Source organism: Lethenteron reissneri, chromosome 18, assembly GCF_015708825.2.
Source record: "Lethenteron reissneri isolate LAM-NWPU_2019-01 chromosome 18, ASM1570882v1, whole genome shotgun sequence".
NCBI lineage: Eukaryota > Metazoa > Chordata > Hyperoartia > Petromyzontiformes > Petromyzontidae > Lethenteron > Lethenteron reissneri.
The window spans coordinates 15,480,327-15,489,803 of NC_083796.1; the positions used below are offsets into that span (position 1 = coordinate 15,480,327).

The following is a 9,477-nucleotide window of genomic DNA, read 5'->3' on the forward strand; positions in this document are numbered from 1 at the left end:
TCACCATGTTGGCTGCTGTCTGATGATGCTGGCTGTAGTACCAGCGACACGTCTGTACGCAGTCGTTCCACGTGGTGTGTGTGGGTCGCTCTCCAACGACACAGCGGCGGTGCTGCTGACGCGCTGAGAACTTGGCGCGTGTGTTCATCACGTGACGACCTTTGAAATTTCTGTGTCGGTTGGCAGGAGAGTTTACGACACACATTTCACTTTTTAGATCTGTACCAAAAATCTATTATGGCTCATGTAATTTAATCACCTTCGTGGTTATTAATCTGGAAATATGTCTGCATACAATGTAATACATGTGAACAAATGTGTTCACTGCTCATTCGTCAATGGGTACGTGTGTGTGGATCAACAGGCACAGGACTCATTGGGAGACATCACCCAGAGTACGGGCGGGTCTCGGAAGCTCCCAAAGGGAGAGGAGACTCCTGAAATGTATAGATTTTGAAATAGGACCCTACGGTAATAAAACAATAAAACAACATTCAACGTATGTTGTCCTGTAAATATCAATAGCATACCAACCGGCAGGGTCTCAAGGGGGTGCGTTCACAGATTGTGGCCGTGCAGCCCAAACTAACAACCATGTGGTGAACCACTCAAGTGTGCGCTCCTTCAAAGGAGGAGGAGGAACAGAAAACTACACAAACTCTCTCCCGAATCCCTCTCGTCGTGGCCAATATCTATCGACATTGGCACTGTGCCTCTGCACGTATCGCTGCTGCCACCACACGCAAGAACAGAGTAGAAACAGTTGCCTGGACATTTGAGAATCACGCGTGAGTCGCCTGGGTTGTTCCCTGTTGGTTGTTGTTGTTTTTAGGAGTGAGGTTCGCGCCGTGCGCTGTCCGCTCCCTGGCCTCCTCCTCATCTACGCCGCCGCCGCCGCCGCTGCTGCTGCTCTCGATCGTGAATATTTAATGTCGAGGGAACGGGCCGAGTGAAGGGGAGGGAGAGCGCGGGATGAGTGCCGGAGAATCACCGGGGCCAGGGGACGGATGTGGTTTCTCGGGGCTCCCAAGGGGCCGCGCCGCCTCGCCCCCTGCTTCCCGCAGCTCTTCCGCCCATTAGCGCGCGTGACGGCGGTAAGGCGATACCGGAGTGCTGCTGCTGCTCCTGCTGCTCCTGCTGCTGCTGCTAATGCACCGCGCTGGCGTAGGAGCAGCAGCAGCAGGAGGAGGAGCACTGCTCTCACGACGGAGGCTCTCTCCGGCGCACGGGGCGAGCAGCCAGTCGTGCCGAGTGCCCAGGGAGCACACGAGAGAGGGCTCGCTGGGTTTATTGCGCTCGCTTACTCCAGGAAAGCCTCGCACAGTCTCAAGACTACTTTTAAGCAGGGACATGCCAAATGTTGGCAGTCGTGGGCGATGTCGCTGCTGTGTTTAATCAAATTAAGTTTATAATTTGCAGGTCATTATTCCGAACTTGGGGCTTTTGGCTAATGGTAGTTACAGTGTATGGTTTTTTTTATGTCTTGATGGAAATTGAGAAAGCCCAGGCAGTACACGAGGAGAACATACAAACTCCACGCAGCAGAAAGGCACCCGAGTTGGGAATCAAACCCAGTTGCTTCTTGATGTGAGGCACGATTGTTCGCACTGGCGCTGCCGCTCGGGGAAGGCGAATATGCGAGTCATCAGTCGTCACACTTTGTTATGCTCACACATTTACCCGCGCGTTTCCACTGAATGTGAATTCCGATACAGCGACCCGAGCTATGGACATTTGCATCCTGCCGGGTGACCGTGTGGCATCTCTCTCCTTCGCAGGCGTCACAGAGAAAGCTGGCGGGACATGGCAGAGAAGACGACACGGTTTCATCATTGTGCAGAGCAGCTGGACTCCATTGGCGAGTCTACTATGGCTGTCAGCATTTGCTGGCTAAAATGACGACCAACTCGTAGGTCGGGCATGGGCATCCTATGGATCGGCTGAGCTAGAGATGTGTTAAATGACAGTACGGGCTTTCCTCACTTTATGTGGGTTCGGTTTGTACGATTTCGCATACGCGCGGTTATAACCTAATTCTACCCCCAAAATGATCTACTAAGCGGCTTGAATTCACTCTGCATGCGGCTGTACGATCTGACGTGGGGCAGCGTTGTGTGCGTGTGTGTGCACATCACTGTGCGCGCTACCCGGCAGGCAGCCGTCTCCTCGTGCGGTCTCGCTTTGTGCGCCCTATTCTTGAAACGCATCTTACTACGACTAACGCGTAACGCGAGGGAAACCTGCACATGGGATTTGTGTGCACAACTCAGTTGCTCGTGTCACATGGACGACGTGTGGAAAGGCACACACGTGTGCATGTGTCCGTGCGCGTTCTGTGAGTGTACAGTCAACGTCAATTTATACAAATACCAGAGCGATGTTCCACGTTCTTGAATTATTTTCTCTCCCGCTGCTCCGTTGACACTGCCATTCGGAATCCCGGCAGTGATGAATGTTCAATTCCAACTGAATGTGGAAGAGAGGGAGAGTAATTCTCTTGCGATGACGGCACGCCCTAATGAAAATCCACTCAACCCCATTTAGTGGATTTCCGATAGTCAAGCTCGCACCGCGTGAATCTCGCTAATGCGATGCACAGGACGACGAGTCCAAGCTCAACATCTCGCGTCAGGCCCCTGCCAACCACGAGCAAGCCCGCAGGCTCTGTGAGCACACACGAACATCGTCCCGCACCTCCTGTTAGCACGGCTGGCGACATACGGCGCGAAATAAGTGCAACATGCGTCCATACGAGCGAGTGTGGCATTCCTGTTGGACCCCTCTCCCCCAATGCCACACGGGCACTGACTTATTATATAACGCGCCCGCTCGCTCGCCCGTGACCCCGCGACGCCCACATGGCATGCTCGTCTCCTGGAGGCGACCGGGAGGGCCCTACGCAGAGAGCAGCCCACGGCCGAGTCAGCCCACGTGTGGCTCTCTCCTGACGGCCTAATGAAGCGGTAAGCCGAGCCAATTATCCGCCTCTCTTTGGAACCCCGTAAGAGTGCATGGGAGGATGAAATACTAATCGCTCGGCGCGTATTGATCTCCGGTACTTAAAAAGTCCTGCTGAGAGATGGCGATAATTGTCGTTGATTATTGGTGTTTTATCCTTTCAAAATACCGCACCATATGCACGCTTGGAGTCTCCACGTCAACATTTGTTGTCATCACCATCATCAGCTCGCTTGAGCAGTGACCTCTTCCAAGGATAATCCATGGACTTGCCCGTGAGAAGTAGACAAAGGTAGTGGCAGCTCGTGACATGTATTGGCTGGTAGTGGCGATGTGAGCGACTGCTCTGAGTGGTTGTGCCCAGAGTGGATCTCAGAGGCAGATCGACTCGTCAAGATTCAGGCGTGCTGCGGACACGACTGGCGCTGGGCACAGATTGTTATTGATGTTATTGTTATTTGTTGTTGTTATTTGTTGTATTTATTGTTGTATTTATTGTTGATATTGTTATTTGTTGTTATTTGTTGTTGTTATTGTTGTTGTTATTTGTTGTATTTATTGTTGTATTTATTGTTGATATTGTTATTTGTTGTTATTTGTTGTTGTTATTGTTGTTGTTATTTGTTGTATTTATTGTTGTATTTATTGTTGATATTGTTATTTGTTGTTATTTGTTGTTGTTATTGTTGTATTTATTGTTGTATTTATTGTTGTTATTGTTGTTATTGTATTTATTGTTATTATTGTTATTCCACGTCTTTGCCCAGGAAAGCCTCACCGACTCCTTTCCAGGAGGGTGCTGCCATCAGTACAGTGACACCTCGATATGTGGATCGTTGATATACGAAGTTTCATTATAACGAACTTTGTATTTGTTACCATTATTTTAAGAATAAAAATAAAGTAGAATAATAAATAAATGCCGAAAACACTAAATAAATAATTCATTTAGCGATCTCGAGTATAATATAAATAAAAATAAAATTATGTTTCTTTAATATTTTCTTTGAAATCAGTTTTATTTTATTTTAATACTGTACAGTATAAAATATAACATGAATTGTCTTTGTTAATAATATTAATGGTAAGTTATAAAGTTTAACAACATAAAAATAGGGTTTATCCTTTCTGGCAATAAAACAGGTGTTAAGATGTTAAAACACAAAACAGAATTATTTTTTTCAAGGAATGTAGCGGAATGATCCTCCTGCGACTCCGTGCGGCTCTGCCGGACACATAAGTAGCTGATTAATATTGTAATCATCACGTGCGCTTCAAGCCACTGCAGCTGACAAGCTGAGTGCTCCTCATTATTACACCACTTCACAGCAGCTTCTGTCCAAGCGCGTCTGCATCAGACGAAGCTCACAGTGAACGCCGTGCCCGGCAGGAGCTGTCCCCACGCAAACACGCAGCTCATTTAAATGCCACGTCTCCAGCTGCCAGCACGTGGCTGGCCGTGCCATTGCGGGACGCGGACGAGTCGGCGGCGGGGATCCGTGACGGGGCTCGCGACTCGGGGCTGCCGCGGCGCGTCTCGCTGCCGACGCGAACAGCTCCGCGGGCGGCGACTGAAGAACGCCGCTCGCGCGAGTGGAAGATCGCTCCGAGGTGATGATGACGACGGCGCATTGTTAGCGCCGCCGGCCAACAACAATAACAACCACAACAACCACAAGAAGAACAAGAGGAGGGAGTGTGCCCGTGGCCTCACGAGGAACGGGCCGCTGGCGGGGTGGTCTGCACGGGCCGCTGCTGCTGCTGATGCTCACAAAGGCGCAGGGCGCTGCAGGCGCTGACAGCGAATGTTGAAGCGTTAATTAAGAACTGCTGTTTTAAAGTATTGCATTGAAAGGTTCTTTGGCAGTAGTGATACCAGATGCTACGATCATACATGTTTAATGTCGTTACTAGGTCCATTTTTATGAAAGGTATGAGCTGCTCAATATTTCATGCCGTTAAAGAGTGCAGGGGGTGGGGGGGGACTGAAGCGGCGTTGATGCCGCTCGAGATTGCCGCGAGCACTCCCAGTTGATGGCGATGGCGGCGTCGTCTTCGTCTTCGGAGAAGAAGGAGGAGCAGGATGATGATGAGGATGACGATGATGAGGAGGATGATGATGATGAGGAGGATGATGATGATGAGGAGGATGATGATTAGGAGGAGGAGGATGATGATGAGGATGATGATGAGGATGATGAGGAGGAGAAAGAGTAGGATGATGATGAGGATGATGATGAGGATGAGGAGGATGATGATGATGAGGATGATGAGGAGGAGAAGGATGATGATGAGGATGATGATGAGGAGGAGGATGATGATGAGGATGATGAGGATCAGCGCCGTCACGCAGCAAGGGACGCGGCGAGCCCCAGACACCGACACCGCCACGCGTGCTGCCCATCAAATATTGAGCACCTCTGGTAAGGAGAGAAGCAGTTCAATAAACTGCAATATAATCCACTCTCCTTAACACTGGTTGCGTTAATAAAATATGATACGTAGTTTTAATAACATTAACCCGCATTAGAAACTGTATATCTCATATAAAAATAATAACAATAACTCGTTTAAAAATCACAGCATCGCACGCATCAGTTGAAGCTGTCACGCTGACGAGTGGAAACGTGCAGTGTGCGAAGACGTGAAGTGAATGCTGGCTGGAGGAGCAGATGGAGGCCTGTTGTTGAGACCCTCTGAGGGAGTGGATGGAGGCCTGTTGTTGAGACCCTCTCAAGGAGTAGATGGAGGCCTGCTTGTCGAAGGCCGCTGTGGAGCTGTGCGGAGTCACCGTGGCGCTGCTCTCAACTCCACGCAGCAGAGCCTCCGCGCCAAGTCCCGAGAATCATTTTGAGGAATGTGTCGCTGGGAATGTCTGGCCCCATTCCGTTTCTGAGCACTTCTGCGTGTGGCTAGAAATTGGAGCATCTGGAGAAACCTCATTACAATAGGAGTGGAAGACACCCTCAGCTTCACACACAGAGAGAGCGGTGGTGACGCTACTTGCTGTACTGCCCTCTCCTAGTACCTCGCTGCCCACTGGAATTACTGGTGGGCGCCACTACGCCGACTTCATTCTCACGCATTGCGACTCTCGGCCTTCTCAAGACGTGAGAGCTATTCGGTTTGAAGCGCTGCGAGGAATGAGCGTGGGTTGCAGATTGTCCACGTGCATGCCGAGTCCAGCCCAGTTCCTCTTCTCGTCTCAGCCACTCGGCCAGCTGACAAGGGCTGCGTCGATATTCGGAGAACTCGAACACTCGAAGCACATTGCTCGTTACTCCTACACTATGTTCATTGGTACTCAATGGACGTTCAATTTGCCAGCTACTTCTAGACTGCAGCAGAACATGCGATGTTCTTTCTGTAGGAGTGCAGGCAACTCCCACCACCAAATCATCTGCTTCTGCCATCTCAAATCTCCTGGCTTTGACATTCTACCTCAAGGACCCTGGTGTAACCATCAGTCGCATTAGAACATCAACAGGCCGATTTGCACATCTCCTTCATGAATTCAAAATTAAAGACAGTGCAACCCGAACTATGGACAATATAATACAATTATAGAGACACATAGAGACCCATTGAGATGCATAGAGACTCATAGAGACCCACAAAGACTCACAGAGATTCCTTAGAGACAAGCCACAGTCTTGTGGCCATGCAACCCAAACTATGGACCGTATCGCAAACCACTGTAGCCTGTGTTTATTCAACAGAGGAGGAATATCAAAACTACACCAACTCTCTCTTTTGAAGCCCTCTCGCCGTGGCTTACAGACCTCGACATTGGTATCGACCTGAACATTTTATTGCCAGTTGCACAGCCACTCCACCCAGCACTGTGGGTGCGTTACGCGCGACACTCGCGGTGCCAGTGAACGCATCCGTGACATCTGTGCCACTGCCCAGGGGAGGGTTTCTGCAGGGCCCGACAGGCAGTCCCCGTGTAGTGGCATAGAACAGTCGTGTGGCAGCATAGCGCTGGCTGCTGGCAGGGAAGGGGATCTGCGGCGTACGGCAGCCCTGACGTCAGCAGGCCACGTGACACACCAGAGGAGGGTCTCGGGAAAGGTCACAGAAGGAACCCGCTGGTAGGTTCTAGAAAGGGGGCGTGGCCGGGGCGGAGCGAGGCCACGCTGACAGTGTAAGGGGGGGGGGGGCCCTGTGGGGGACCTAGGGGCTGTCGTGGGGTCCCCGTCGTGATGCTCAAGTCCATCGTCGCCATTTTTCTCGTCGTCGTCTCCACCACCTCCGGGCCCGCCAGTCAGACAGCCTCCCAACTGTCCTGGCTGAGTAGCGTCTAAACATGACGCGTGTTGATCCCGATGGTGCTCGCTAATAAAGAAGTGCCTCCAAGTCCTATCGTCTCCGAGTTAGTCACTACACCTGTAACAGAGAACAGCAGACCCACACGTCGCTTTGAAAATAATTCAGTCAAAGTGGTTTCCTCAATGCTCTATTCACTGGTTAACAAAAGATGAATGATCTGTGTTTGTACGTTTCTGTCCAAACAGATAGCCCAAACAAACACCACGTGGGTCAGAGAGAAAAGCGCTCAACCAACGTCTACTGTGACATGTGATGGGCTGAGATACATCAATGAGGCAACAGAGTTTCATCTTTAAAAAGTGTCTGAGTTATCAACAATACTTTGAAGTGCCAAAACAATCTTCATTAGAACGAAAAGCCAAGGACTCAATGCATTTGAGAGTAAATTGAAAATGCCTCTAGATACACAAGACGACTAAAACATATTTTTTGTGACAGATTAATTACTTTAAAGCCATGCAATACATCTCACGGACACACGCAGTCTACCAACCCAAGCCAGCTGTGTGCGACGTGGCCCCCACGGAGTTCACTGCCACCCCGCAGGTCGAGAGGGCGGCACCCGAGGTGGCCAAACATGGCATCAATTCCATGTTTGTGGCCGACAGAGGCTTTCATGTCGTCCAAATATCCCTGGCGGGAGACGAGTTCATAAACTCATCCAGTGGCGGCTCGCGACATCCCCACGAGGTGGGGCTGTTGTGAGCGACCTCTGAAAATATGGTGTTCTTATTCATCAAAACGTCGTCATGTTATTGGGCTTCCCGTGAAAGTGATACACAACTATCTTATCTACCAACGGTCTGGCATTTATAAACAATACGAAACAAAACAACAAAGCACTCGAATGCCGTCCCCATGACCCTCAAGTCCACACTACACAACCCCTTTGACACTGCCAAAAGCAGGGAGAGAGCGTGCGGACCGTGAGCTGCTGCATTTGCAGTGCCACCTCGCGTTGCGACATCGTCTCTCATCACAGCCACGGCGCCTTCTGCACCGCCCTCAATGTGTCTCAAGCGGCGTGGCTCCACTGCTCGTCGCAGTGAACGAAGACGGGAAACCTCTCACTCGGAGGACGCCTTCACGGCCGCCCCGAGACCTCCCCGGGGCACGACTGTGGTGCTGCAGCCGTTTCTCACATGAACAACTCAAAATGTGATCTTCATTGGGAAATTCACGTTGAAAGAATAATTATATTTACATTTATTTAAACACAACTAAACAATTTATCGAAAAGTATTTTGATGAGAAAATCAATGTCTCACCTGCAGCTGCTTGGAGCGACGGTGTCCCAGCGGCCCCCGAGTGCCGAGTCGCGCCTGAACGCCTCCTCCGTCACTTCGCTTGCAGCGGGAGGCGGCACAACTCAGTGGATTTGACGACGAATTTGGGAATTGTTTTATCTTAAAATAGACATGCGCTCCTGCAACAGCCCCGGCCTATAGGCGACCTGCACGTTTCCATACCCTCGCTGGAGCCTCCTTATTGGAGCCGTCTAATCGTACGGGCTGTGTCATGTGTCGCTTATTGCTGCGGATTTGTCATCCACTGTGACCTCAAGGCATTGATTTTAGAAAATATATGAATGACAAATAGACACTCATCTTCATTGAGAGCACAGTGTGTGTACATCCTGTGTGTGAACCCGTGCTGAATCGGAGCCTTCTCTCATCCAGGAGCGTGCTTGGCATCCTTCACCGTGCTGGACATTGCGGGTTGGTGCACGCTGGAAGCAGAGAGACTTGTGCGAGGGCTATCAGGAGTACAACACACTTGCATCGGCCCAGCAGAGTCCAACCGCAGCGACTCTGAGTTCTGGGACGTCGTGCGGAGGACCGCACCGCGAGTGTCGCTGCCAGAGTCGGCACCGACAACTGAGGCGGCCCTGCCGCGAGCCACACGCAGCTCCACCTCGCCGCACGTGCCTCTCACTCCACGTGTGACGTGTCTCTCATTCCACGTGTGACGTGTCTCTCATTCCACGTGCGACTTGCCTCTTCATTCCACGTGTGATGACGGAGTGGCTTCTGCCGGCTTCTATTCGCCGCGTTGCTTTTCTTCATTAGTTTTCCGTAAATATATAAATGTGTCATTAAACTCGCCACCACCCGACACAGCCAACTAGTAAGGGTTGTCACGTGAACAGAACGTGGCCAATTCATCACTAGTACAGCACTATGTGTT

At 50.6% G+C, this 9,477-nt stretch overlaps 1 long non-coding RNA gene across 1 annotated transcript; it reads left to right on the forward strand.

Annotated features, from left to right (window-relative positions):
- The first annotated feature begins 788 nt into the window (after window positions 1-788).
- LOC133343605 (uncharacterized) lies at window positions 789-9,048 on the forward strand. The gene is made up of 3 exons (XR_009755274.1): window positions 789-1,094; window positions 1,779-1,909; window positions 8,970-9,048. It is a non-coding gene; the product is annotated as an uncharacterized LOC133343605 (long non-coding RNA).
- Window positions 9,049-9,477: the final 429 nt, after the last annotated feature.